The 12462-nt window shown below is 44.8% G+C and overlaps 1 protein-coding gene and 1 long non-coding RNA gene across 6 annotated transcripts in view; one reads left to right on the forward strand and one right to left on the reverse strand.

Moving 5' to 3' along the window:
- Positions 1-1211: 1211 nt before the first annotated feature.
- On the reverse strand, positions 1212-4539 carry LOC139039520 (uncharacterized). Its single transcript, XR_011492830.1, has 2 exons — positions 3987-4539; positions 1212-1618 (listed from the first exon to the last, which is right to left on the reverse strand). It is a non-coding gene; the product is annotated as an uncharacterized lncRNA (long non-coding RNA).
- EXTL3 (exostosin like glycosyltransferase 3) overlaps positions 3003-12462 on the forward strand; it is a 62564-nt gene continuing 53104 nt past the window's right edge. For 2 of the 5 annotated variants that reach the window (XM_070480634.1, XM_020893104.2), the window contains exon 1: positions 3004-3441. The gene's annotated coding sequence lies outside the window, so the exon portion shown is untranslated. Of the gene's footprint in view, positions 3442-12462 lie in introns of all 5 variants that reach the window. The other 3 variants (XM_020893101.2, XM_020893102.2, XM_070480635.1) reach the window with 2 other exon arrangements.

A 12462-nucleotide genomic window follows, 5' to 3' on the forward strand; every position in this document is an offset into this window, starting at 1 on the left:
TGAACATACCTGTGGAGCCACACCCAGCTCAAGAGATAGAACAAGCACCCACAGAGCCCCTTTTGCTCCCCTCCAGTCACTACTCCTTAAGAGTAGATTAGTTTTGTCTGTTTTTTATACTTTCTATAAATGGGATCATAGCCTGTATATTTTCGTGTCCAGTTTTTCTTGCTTAACATTGAGACATTCATCAGTATTGTGTATGTTTGCAAAGCACTCATTCTCATTGTTGTATTCCATCGTGTGAATATGCTGTTTAGTCTGTCATTACATGTTTGCGTAGTTTATTTCTAGTGGTGCAGCCCTGGTTTTGTTCAACATGTACATGTTAGCAATGATTATTTTTACCACCAGAGGCTTATACAGGGTGTGGTAAATTATCATCCATTACATGTAACTGGATTGATGATCTCTTACGGATGAATATTGTTATGCTTACTCTCTGGTAATTACTCATCTTTTTAAGTTGTGACTTTTATGGTATGAGGGCAGGATCATGTTTTAGACATTTTGCATATATGAAAAAACTTTGCATACACTTTGATAAGTGCTCAGCTGACTCTGGAGCTGGGGGAGACTTGGGAGTGGCATCTGTGATCACTTGGTGCCTCACTCTGTGATCTCGGGCACCTTCTTTATTTAGCCTCTTTTCTTTTTAAAGATTTTTTTGATGTGGACCATTTTTAAAGTCTTGAATTTGTTACTTCTGTTTTATGTTTTGTTTTTTTTGGCTGAGAGGCATGTGGGATCTTAGCTGTCTGACCAAGGATCGAACCCACACCCCCAGCATTGGAAGGCAAAATCCTAACCACTGGACCACCAGGGAAGGTATGATTTAGCCTCTTTACATATCAGTAAGCTGATTTCACCCTGCAAGGATTGAAATGACACAGTGCTTACAAAGGGTTGAACATATTGCCTGGCAATTAAGTATTCATAAAATAGGTATTCACAGGATGGTGATGGTATGGTGATGTCTTGAGTGCAGCTGGAAAATAAGACTGGGGCGATGCAGTGAGGGATCTGCTTCAAGTTGGAGATGTTGCTCAGAAGAAACAGTGGGGAGGAAAAGAAAGGAGCCCAGGGACTTCCTTGGTGATCCTGTGGTTAAGATTCTGAGTTTCCTTTGCAGGAGGCGTGGGTTCAATCCCTGATTAGGGAACTTCCATATGCCCTGTAGTGCATTCCCCCAAAAAAGCCCAAGTCATAACTAGTTAGCGACATGAACTGTGTGAGAGGAAGAAATAGTGGGAGAGGAGAGACTGATAAGATCCATAGGAGGCGGGTGCTCAGGAGCACCTGGGGCTTCGGGGATGTCGAGATTTCACCACATTTTGGTGTGTATCCTTTTTCTGCCTAAATCTTGAACTGCTGTTGGAATCAAGTAAGTTGACATTTGGGGCAGCCATGTGTTAAGTCATTTAGGTGGAGAAGTTGTCTGGGCTGAGTCCTCCGGGAAGAAGCTACCTGCAGGTCCTCTCTTGTCCACGGGCACATGAACCAGCACCTGGTGATGAACCAACACCTGATGAACCAGCCCTGGCTTCTGTTGCGTCTCCTACCACACTGCTAGTCTTCTGCCTGCTGCAACAGACCTCTGGAGGAGAGTCAAGATGAACTATTTAAAAAAAAAAAAAAAGGACAACTTTAGGCTGCTCATAATATTTGGGCGACAGTTTTCCCTATTTTTATTTCTTGCAATGCTTTTGACTTTTAAAGCCTTTTGATTTTTGCTTCCTTGCCTCCAGCTTTCTTGAACAAAACTGGCAAAAGCTAGAAAGGAGTTGTTTTTGCACATATATGATGGTGGTGAGACTTTGAAGGTTTGAGTTAGTTCTTTGTAATAAAGGCAAAAGGAGAAAGAAGTGTGTGGTGAGGGATGAGGAAGATGTCAGGAAAGAGGGAAGAAAAGGGGGATCAGAAAAAGGAGGGGCTGATGGGTATGGAGAGAGGAAGTGTGCTCCCTGGAAAACAGGTTGCTAGGCTTTTTAAAGTTTTGTTTTGCATATGGAATCCTCGGCCCAAACTGTCCCCTATGGGAAACATCAATCTTCAGGGTTTTGTCCGGCCTCTAGGCTCCCCCAAGAAGTGTGTGTGGATGAAACAGCGCTGCTGTGAGTGGCGTCAGGGGGTTGAGCTCCTCTAAGATACAGACCACCCAAGCACCGGCATCCCAGCCAGCAGCTTCTTCGGGTTCTGGAGTGTTTCCTGGTCCCTGGACTAGAAGCCCCGCCCTTTGGAAATTAGAAACATGTTTTTAAAAAGTTGAAGCAAGTTTGATCTTAGCTCATATTGCAGTTATAGATTTTAAGTAATGACTTAGACTCATTCTTGAGTGACCAGTAATGATCAGGTCTATCTTTCAGGATTGGTGGAGTTCCTTCTCTTTCTTGGAGCTAGTTTTGGTCACCGCCTCCTGTACAATGTTGCGAACCTCCAGCCATAGTTCTTCAGACGCTCTGTCTTCCAGATCCATCGTCCTTTGCCCACTCCCACTATTTTTCTCTGAAAAGCCTTGTCCTGACTTTGCAAGTGTGAAGGTTGACAAGTCTCTTAGAGTTGTAGGATGTGTGCACTTTTCCGTTCCGAGAGGTTGGCTCTTAAGTATTTCAAACGGCTTCGTCTTTTCCTCCTGGCTGTGGCTGATCACGCCAACACGACTGGACTAGCCATTGTTTCTGCAAAGCCTCGGTATTTTTCCCCTAGGCATTCTTGCCGGCCGGCCTTTTCTTTGTTGTTAAATATTCACTGTTTGCCAACTCCAGACCTTTTGGGAGACCGTCAGCTCATTGAAGAAGGCCTTGTCTGTGGGGACGGCTTTAGTTTTAGACCCGAAGTTCAATGGCTGAGGCTCTGGAGTCGGAACGCGTTCCAGGACCGGCGGAGAGCTTTCGCTCTGCACCCCCCGGAGAGGGTTTTCGGAAAGAGTTGAGGCACTAGTAGGAGGCGGGTCTGAGGGCTGAGAGAGGCGGGCCCGCGCTTCTTTCCCGTGGGCGGCTCCCACAATCCCCAGCGCCGCCGCTCGCGGACCCTGGCGAGCCCGGCTGCGGGGTCCGAGGCTTCCGAAGCTCTTCGGGCGCGGTCGGCGGAGCCGGGGAAGCCTTCGCCCCGCCCCTTCTGCCCTCCCCCTCCCTCCCCCTCCCCTCCCCTTCCCCTTCCCTTCCCCCTCCCCGGACTCCAGGCTCGCCAGCGCTGGGGTTCGGCCATTTCCGGCACTGCGCACTTCGGCAAGTTCCGCCGGTACAGGTCGGAAATGGCTGCTCGCCAGCAGGGGGAGCGGAGGATCCGGCGCGGCCTGGAAGGCGGGCTGCAGGCGGCGAGAGCGGCTTTTGGGAACCCGAGTCTCGCGCAGGCGGCAGCGGCTCGTCCCTGAACTGGAAGCCGGTAGGACTCCTGGCGGCGGCGGGAGCCCCGAGGAGCCGGGGTGGTGGTCCGGAAGAGGTTCGTGGTAGGGACCCCGGGGCCGGCCGCGAGAGCCGGGCACCGGGCTGGACGGGGTCTGGCTGCTCTGGGGTCGCGGGAACCGGGGGGGAGGCTGCTGCCCTGCGTGGCGGGGGCGTGCAGCCTCGGAGTAGGCCTTGCCAGACGTCTCGGGGGCCCGGGAGAGACCTCCAGGGCCTTAGCCACCAGTGAGGAGGATAACCGGTAACGGGCCCCACCCTGGGGGTATAGGGAGCTCTAAATGCGACCTCCCCACCCCCACACGCCCCCTAGAGTCCTGGTTACCTCGCACCCACCTCCACCCCTTTTTCTAAAGGCTCAGCCTCAGCCGTGCAGCCACTTCTGCATCCGAAAGTCCTCCCCCATCCTTTGCCCCCCTGTGTTTGTCCAGCTGCTTATGTAGAGCATCTTCGGTTCACGAAGGGGCATCCGGCCCGCCCCCACCCCCGTTCTGAGCGCGCACACACTTCCACATCTGCTTTCCGCTGCATTCAGACACAGCCGCCTGCAGCTGCTCTTCCTTGGCCTCTTCTCACCCAGCTCACCTCCTTTCACGAGGAGCCCGCAATCAGAATAGCCACTTCCTGCCCAAGGAAGGGTCCAGGTGCTCCTCTTCTGTGCATCTGGGGCTCTGGTACCCAGGCGCTCTAGTGATGGGCCTAGCGCTGCTCAGGCGGGAGAGGGGCTGCGGAGAGCGCGTCTGCACGGCTGAAATCTTAGCAGAGTTAACCGAGCGCGCGGCAGGGTGCAGTGTGAATCCGAAACGCTTTGGAAGCCCGGCAGGGCTGCCAGACTGCAGAGAGGCTGTTTCTCTTCTCTACCGCTTGAGCCATTGTTATTCGTGGCTCTCAAAAGACTTGACTTCGGTGGATTCTTCCCCTGTCTTTTCTTTTCAAAAATTCCAAGGGGCTTCATCAAGCCCCAAGTTCCACGTCTTCGGAGGAGGAACAGACCCTTGTCCTTTTTTCCCATATGTGATTTACTTAAGAAGTCTAAAGTAGTTCACCCTCCAGTTTAGGTAGCTTCATTTTTGAAGGCTGGGCTTCCCAAGTTTATTTTTTTAAAATCTGTGCGTTGTGGCCACACAGACTGCATTTCCCCCCCGGTTTTGCTCAGCCAATGTCTTGCGCTCTGGTTCAGTTATTCCAACTCTACTGAGCGGCTGGGATGGTAACCTGGGAGATCCAGATAGTCTTTTGAGTGGAGCTCAGCGTTCCCAGCAACTTTTAGCGGGGGGCTTTAAAAGAAAGAAGACCTAGCTTTTTAAACTGTTCCTTGGTTCATTGAAAATACCGTTTTTTCCTGTGGGGAGCCTGAGGAGTCAGAAGTAATCAGAAGTATGGGGGAACCTAGTCTGAGTGCTTTCTGGAAGAGGGTTAGAATTGTAGATCAGAACACTGAAAACATGGTTTATTTAATACTTCAAGATGTAGCTGCTGCTCTCGGGGACATATCTACTAGATAAATGATTCACCAGTTTGTGTCTTCAGGTTCCCACCCCTTGCTTTATCAAAGGGGAAAAAACTCTGGCATTTAATGTTCTGTGTGTAGTTGGAATCTTTTTGTCATTAGGCTTCAGAGCTTTAACCTGTGAAGAGGAAAGGCTTTGTGCAAACAGGATAGAGAGAAATGAGTCAGGGGTAGAGTTAAGCCTGAGAAGGAGGAGGTTGAATGGATGGCTTGAAGCCATGGGAAGAATGTTGTGGGGATTAGATAAGGAGCTGCCCTTTTCCTTAGGGCTTTAGGCTAGCTGTTGAGTGAAATCTCTGAAGGGTGATGCAGGAGTGGGGCCTGGGCTTCGGTAAGCTGTGCCGAGTAGGAGAGTCCCTAACTGAGGCATGAACTGGAAAGACTATCAGGATCGCCCAGGTTACCATCCCAGCCGCTCAGTACAGTTAGAATAACTGAAGCAGAGCACAAGGCATTGGCTGAGCGAACCCTGGGGGACATGCTGCCTTCATGACCACAAGGCATAGATTTAAAAAAAAGCAAAAACTACATGGGAAGCCCAGCCTTCAAAAATGAAGCTACCTAAACTGGAGGGAGAAATACTTAAGAGTCGTCTTACGTAAATCACATCTGGGACCACATAGTGGTTCCCCAGGAGGGAGAGTTGGAAGTACTGCCTAAAGCAGAAGGAGATTCAGGTATTAGGAGAAAAATGAAGGTTTCTCTATTGGTAGAGATTTGAATGTCTTTGCATATAATTACTTCAGAGTGAGGCAAGCCTTTCATAAAGCCATAAACCTGTGGACTAATTTCTGCTGGACATTAAATTTAGCTCAGCAAACTTCTGTTAACATATTTATCTTCACCCTATTTTTCTTTCCTCTTAATTTTCGCAGCTGTTCTTTCGAAAAACATGTAATGATAGGGTAACTAAGTAAGAAGAAAGGATTTTTCATGTATTTGTAGGTTCCTTGAAAATAGGGGAGCTCAGGCAGATGGAGTTCGAGAACTCATGGGGGACGGGTAGACTCTCCGGTAAGCGTTATCTTTTCGTGCCTGAACTGGTCCCACACTCCTTGTATACTTGGAGTTCTTGGTGATATTACTAGATGGAAGAGAAGCAGTATTAAACTTTTTATAATCCTGGGTGTATCAGAGGAATATGAAGACCTCACTTGGTGACATATTTACCTTCTCTGCACTCAGGCTGTAATTTTCAGTATAGGATTTTGCTCACACGTCCCCCAGATGACCCATAAAACACAGGATGGAGCCGTGGGAAGATGAACTATGTCTCAGCATCCAGCAACCTTTGTGGTTTGTAACCCCGGAGTACTTTTACAGAAAAGTAGGCAAACTTTTTCTGTAAACGGCCAAATAGAGAGTATTTTAGAAACTGTTAAGCTTTGCTTTTGTAGAGTGAAATAGACTTATAGGACATATATGCAGTGTGTGCATGCAGCAGTACACACGTGCCGTCCATAAGTGAATGATCCAGTGTACCTCGATTTACAGAACAGACACCTAGCTGTGGTTTGCCAGTGCCTACCTGCGAGCATCACCCCTTCACACACGTTACTGCTTTTGTATATTCCTCTGTTTGACGGGGCCCAGTACCTTTTAGACTGACCAGTGAGTGATATTAATGATTAACCTCCTGGATGTTTGCTTTGTTGACTGTTTGTTTTCTTATTCTCTTAATATTTGTCATCATTTTAACCCTCTTCCTCCAACCTCTTTTTAAAATGTTTTTTCAACAAAGATTTGCTACTGAGTGAGGAATAAAAAAATTATGAATTAGATTTGAAATATGACCTTCATCTGTATAGTAGGAGAGGTTAGACATACATAAATACATGATGATGATAGATTACTATAATGTCTTAAATTACTATAGTCCTTGTCAACCATGTCATACTTTCATATATTGTTTCTCATATAGATTTTGATCTTTATAGTAACCCTGAGAGATAGGAGGCTAAGTGTTAGAATATTCCTTTTTTAAAAAAAATTATTTTTTTGCCTGTGCTGGGTCTTCATTGCTACACAGGCTTTTCTCTAGTTTCAGTGAGTTGGGGATACTCTGTGTTGCAGTGTGTGGGCTTCTCATTGCAGAGGCTTCCCATGTTGCAGAGCATGAGCTCCGGAGCACGGGCTTAGTTACTCTGCGACATGTGGGATTTTCCTGGACCAGGGGTTAAACCTGTGAGTCCTGCATTGGCAGGTGAATTCTCTGAGCCACTGGGGAAGACCCAATATTCCCTTTTGTGAAGGGGAAGGAAGGTAGGAAAGAAAACTGAGGCGTGGGGGGTTGAGGGGTGGGCTTTTAGTTATTTGACCAGAAGATGTACTAGAAGGCAGAATTACTGACCTGTTCCTCTTTGAATACTTACAGTGATGCGAACCCCCTGGGCCACCCATTCTAATTCGCAGACTAGTTTTTAGGACGCTTGTCCTTCCCAAGCTGCAGTTGGCCTCTCTGGGAGTGTCACCTTTCAGGGCTGTGTAGAACAAGTCTGTTTCTTTTCCCTCTGACAGTTCTTCAGATGCTGGAAGATAGCCATCATGTTTCCCAGACATGAGTTACAGGTTGGTGTGCATGGATCAGAAAAGGCCTGTGCACGTACAGTTGGTCTGCCCAACTTACACCAAGTGTTACATTGGGTGCCAGCTCTTAGAAATTGGGAGATTTCACATGAAAATCTCTGTTTCTGGTTTTCTTCAGAAAAAGAAGCTTCAGTGTTGTAGAGTTCACATTTCTGATGATGGTAATCTCCTTGAGGGCCTACTCAGGTGGTGCTAGTGGTAAAGAACCCACCTGCCAGTGCAGGAGATGTAAGAGATGCAGGTTCCATCCCTGGGTTGGGAAGACCTCCCGGAGGCAGGTGCGGCAGCCCGCTCCAGTGTTTTGCCTGAGAGTCCCGTGGACAGAGGGGCCTGGGGCTGTGGTCCACAGGGTCCCGAAGGGTTGGACATACAGTCTCGTTTAGATGCCAGATATCCTGTCCATTTGGCTAAGGTCTCTGCCTGCCAGCTTCAGTCTTGTATAAACTTCACTCTCGAGGCTCCTGTGGTCATTGAGATCACCGTCCTGTTTCCTGGGTCTTCAAGTCCATAGACTATCGATCCTCATTCCCTTCAGATGTTTCTTATTTGACAGTTTCAAATCCCCTGACCTATTTCTTAGTCCTCTGTCCTGCATTCACTTTGTTAAAGTCCCTCTTAACGTGTGGTCCTCAGTGCAGCATACAGTATTCAGTATACAGTGTCATCTAACAGAGGACAGAGTAGGGGGGGACACTTACTCTTCTGTTTTTGACATACTTTGTTAAAGCATACTTTGTTTAAAAAAAAAAAAAGACCAAAAAAAAATAGGTGATAATTTTTTTCCCTAATCAGTCTTACATATTAGTATATATATAATTTTTTTTATTGGAGTATAGTTGCTTTACACTGTTGAGTTGGTTTCTGTTATACAACAGAGTGGATCAGCTGTGTTTATACATACACTCCTCTTTTCTGGATTTCCTTCCCATTTAGGTCACGATAGAACATTGAGTAGACTCACTGAAATGATACTAATTCTCACTGAAATCACAGCTCTGTGTGTGTACATGCTGTTGTTAAACTAAATTATTTCCCTGTAGTTTTGAGATCCAAGTGCTCAACTCTATCTTTATTGCCTTTAAATGTACTTAGATATTCCAGACTGATAAAATCTTTTTCTGTATCTTGGGTTTTTTCCAACCTTGACTTTTCCCATTGTGACTTCCTTTGTTTCTGAAGCGGAGCTATAAAATATTAAAAAAAATTGTGGCATAAAATGGAGAAAATAGTTGATGAGGACCCTAAATTATTATTATCACAGTGGAAAATTAAGGGGAGATCTTAAAGCATTACGCTTGACATTTTGGAGGTGAAACAAAAGGAGGTCTTGGGGATGGCCTTGCTACCTTAAGTTTATAATTTGGTATTATTTCTCCCCCAGTGAAACCAGTATGTATGTGCTTTCTGTGTGCAAGGCAGTTGTAAGTCGGTGGGGTCTCAGAATCTAAAAGGATCTTTGAGGTCATATAGTTGACCCTTTTTTTGGTGCTAGTGGTAAAGGACCCGCCTGTCAATGCAGGAGATGTCAGATACAGGGGTTTGATCCCTGGGTTGTGAAGATCCCCTGGAGAAGGGAATGGCAACCCACTCCAGTATTCCTGCCTGGGAAATCCCATGGACAGAGGAGCCTGGTGGGCTACAGTCCATGGGGTTACAGAGAGTCGGACACGACTGAGCATGCACACGCATGCAGTCCACCCCCTTTACTTTATGGGTTAAAATAGAATAAGAAGCATTTGAGTCAAGAAAGACTGGAATTGTGAAGTTACGGGTCTTGATGACTCTTAAAGATGGTTAGTTATAAGAGGATGACAAAATTGGAGTCTCAAGTTGAATTCAGCCATGAAGGTTGAAGTTGGATGCCCGAGTCATAAAGCACGATTTAGGTCGTGCTTAGCAAACTGCTAAGCAGTTATGAGTTTTGAGTTTTCTGTCTTATTTAGGGAGACCTGGAGCCCTAATGATATGAATTGTATGCCTCCATAGCATAAGGTGAAAATCCTATTGTCTTGAGAAATGGAAACTCTTAGAGAAATTAGTTTATGCTCTAGGCACTTGCACATCAAGTTAACTGTTCTGGAAAGATTCTTCAGCAAAATCCATCTGAAGATCTTATTAAAAAAACAAACCTGTTTTTACACCGCCTCCTCCCATACTGTGGAAGCTGTATTTTTCATAGTTATATTGTGAACATTTCCATGTTTGATTGAAACTGATTGAAAAGCTTAATAATAATCATATCAATGACATGGACTTATCATACTTAATATTTAACCTTCCTCCTAATCTTGGACATTTAATTTATAGCTTTTTCTGTTGAATGCTTGGTGATTGCATCTTTACCGTACAAATCTTTGCTCACACAGAATGCATTCCTAGAAAGTGAAATTGCTGAGTCAAAGATGTGAATACTTTATGGACTTGTTCCAGATGGAAAATTTCAGTTTACTTTCCTCCTAATACAACATCAGTGTACCTGTCACTGTAGCTGCCAGCAGGGTGCGGAGATGTCCTGTACTTTATTATAGTAAGTAGTCTACTTCGTGGACATTCTCAGAATTAAGTCTCGGTTCTCATACTTGACTCTTTCTTACAAATAACTTCTGGAAGTGAAATTGAAGAGTCAGTGAAGGCAGGTTTCAGGGCTTCTATTGCTTCAGGCCTAACTGTGTTCCAGAAAGGAGAGTCGGTACCTGCTTCTAGCCCTGGGGGTGTGGGGATGTTTGCCTTGATCCTGGTTGGTGCCACACACTATAATCTTACTGTCCTTTGCTGATTTATAGGTGGAAATGTCACTGTGTCCTGTTGTAAAGATACATTTCCTTGATTTCTGGGATGATTAAATATTGAAAATGTTAAGCCTTTGGGCTCCTTCTTTTTGTGTAGCTTCCTGTTTATTTCCTTTTGCTACTACAGCGTTGCCTTCGCTTCTGTTAAAGTAATGCGCGTTGCCTTCGCTTCTGTTAAAGTAATGCCGTGTTGTCAATGCCTCCCCCAGTCTCTTCACTGAATCACAACTTTAAAAAATAAACAAATACTAGAAGCCTTTGATCCCTTTGTCACTAAGTTTGTTGAACTTTGCTTTCACGGATTCCATTTTTGCCTGGATTCCAGTACAAGTGGCTGAACTTATCTTGAGGTGAAATTTCATTTATGTTTTCCTTTTGTGTTTTCATTTATTACAGTTACCTCTCAGATTCATCTGGGACTTATTTGGGGTTTTGGTTTGTCACGCAGAAATTCAGCTTAATTTTTTTCTAAAAAGCTGATTGTCACATTATGGGAAAATCTGTGGGAAAGTCACTTTATAGTGACTGCAGCAAAAGAACATTTTCCTTAATTATGAAAGTAGTGCATGCTTATTATGAATGAGTGAAAGCAGAATGAGTATTTTAGTAAACAAATCATGAACCCTTGGGTATCGGGGTACAGCTCTGGCATCTGGGTTTGTATCTGGGCTCCTTACCTTCTTGCTGTATGGCCTTAAACAGGTTACCTGACTTTGGGATTCACACTTAATTTTCTTCAGAGTACAGTAGAAAAAACAGGCCTATCCCCCAGATGGTTGACGTGAGGACGAGATGAGATAGTATGTGTAAAGTATTGTATACTGGAGGGTGTTGTAAATATAAATACAGTTATAACAAGTGGTAGGTCTATAGTGATAACGAATGAAGACCACCCCACCTGCCGCCTCACCCTTGTCTTCCAGAAGTCTGTGCTGTAGTCTGTAGACTTTCTGTGTGAATGAGGTATATTGCTCTTTGGCCTCCTTAGTTGTCTGTAATTACACTGATTCAGATATCATCAGCCTGAATGAGGACTGTCATCAGTTCTTTGTTAGACCAGTACTTTTGAATTTGTGTGGTGCTCTCCAATAAAGTCACCTGGAGCTTTGTCAAATGGCAGGAACTTGGGTCCCATACTTGGGAATTCTGATTCAGTTACTGTTGGGCAGGCCTTGGTTTATCTTGTGAAAACATTCTGAGGTGATTTTGCATCTTGATTTTGTATTACCCTAGTTAAAAAGTGACTTGTCAGACATGATTTTCATTTGTGGGATGTTATCAAACTGGTGGGAGGGGAAACAGTTAAAGGAATTGGCATAATTTTCCAATCAAGGACTTATCCTGGAGTTGAGACTTCTGGGTTGAGATTTATTACTGACTAAATGCAGCAATATTTGACCTAGGTTAATGAAGAATGTTAGTTTCTTTGTTAATATGCTATATACAGTTGAATAATGGAAGGAATGCTTATTTTGTGCCTGCTCAGGGCCTTTATGGAACATCTTTGGACTTAGTAATCTGCTCTTGAGCCCAGGGTTTACTTGTTCTTCCTTTGTTCAAAGCCCTATAATAAAGGCGGCTCATCTCCGTGGTTCTCTGTGGTTGTGTCATCATCTTGACTCGTAACTCAGCGAGTGTGTCAGTGCACAACCAGTTTTTCTCACCTGATTTTGGTTTTTAATTGCCAACAACTTTCTACTTCCATTGTTTTACACCCAAGTTACATTTACCCAGTAAATAAACTATGGTGGTTGTCTTATGAAAAGCACACATTGCTCTCCTGTAACTTGTGAATTGCATACATTCAGTTTTCACAGGTCATTCTTTATCAACAGTTAGCTTCCCTGAAAAGTGCACTTTGTTATTTTGAATGATAGAAGAGAGAAGTCAGAATCTTAACAGTAGTGCTAGTATCAGGAAATTTGTTTTAGTTTAATTCATTTAGCTTATTGAAATCCTCAATTTTAAACTAGGTAGTCTTCCCGGAACAGGCTGTTTGTCATGCCTGTGCATAGCAGGAAATCAGGAAATGATGTTGTTTGGTGTCGATACAGAATTAAAAAGATCTTTGAAATACTGCTTTCAACAACCTATTGAAATGATTTTTGTGCAGAACTATCTTTATCTAGTTTGAAGGGCTTGTGGCCATGGCAGTAATAGCAGGTTGTAATAGGTT

This window comes from Odocoileus virginianus, chromosome 18 (assembly GCF_023699985.2).
Source record: "Odocoileus virginianus isolate 20LAN1187 ecotype Illinois chromosome 18, Ovbor_1.2, whole genome shotgun sequence".
Taxonomy (NCBI): Eukaryota; Metazoa; Chordata; class Mammalia; order Artiodactyla; family Cervidae; genus Odocoileus; species Odocoileus virginianus.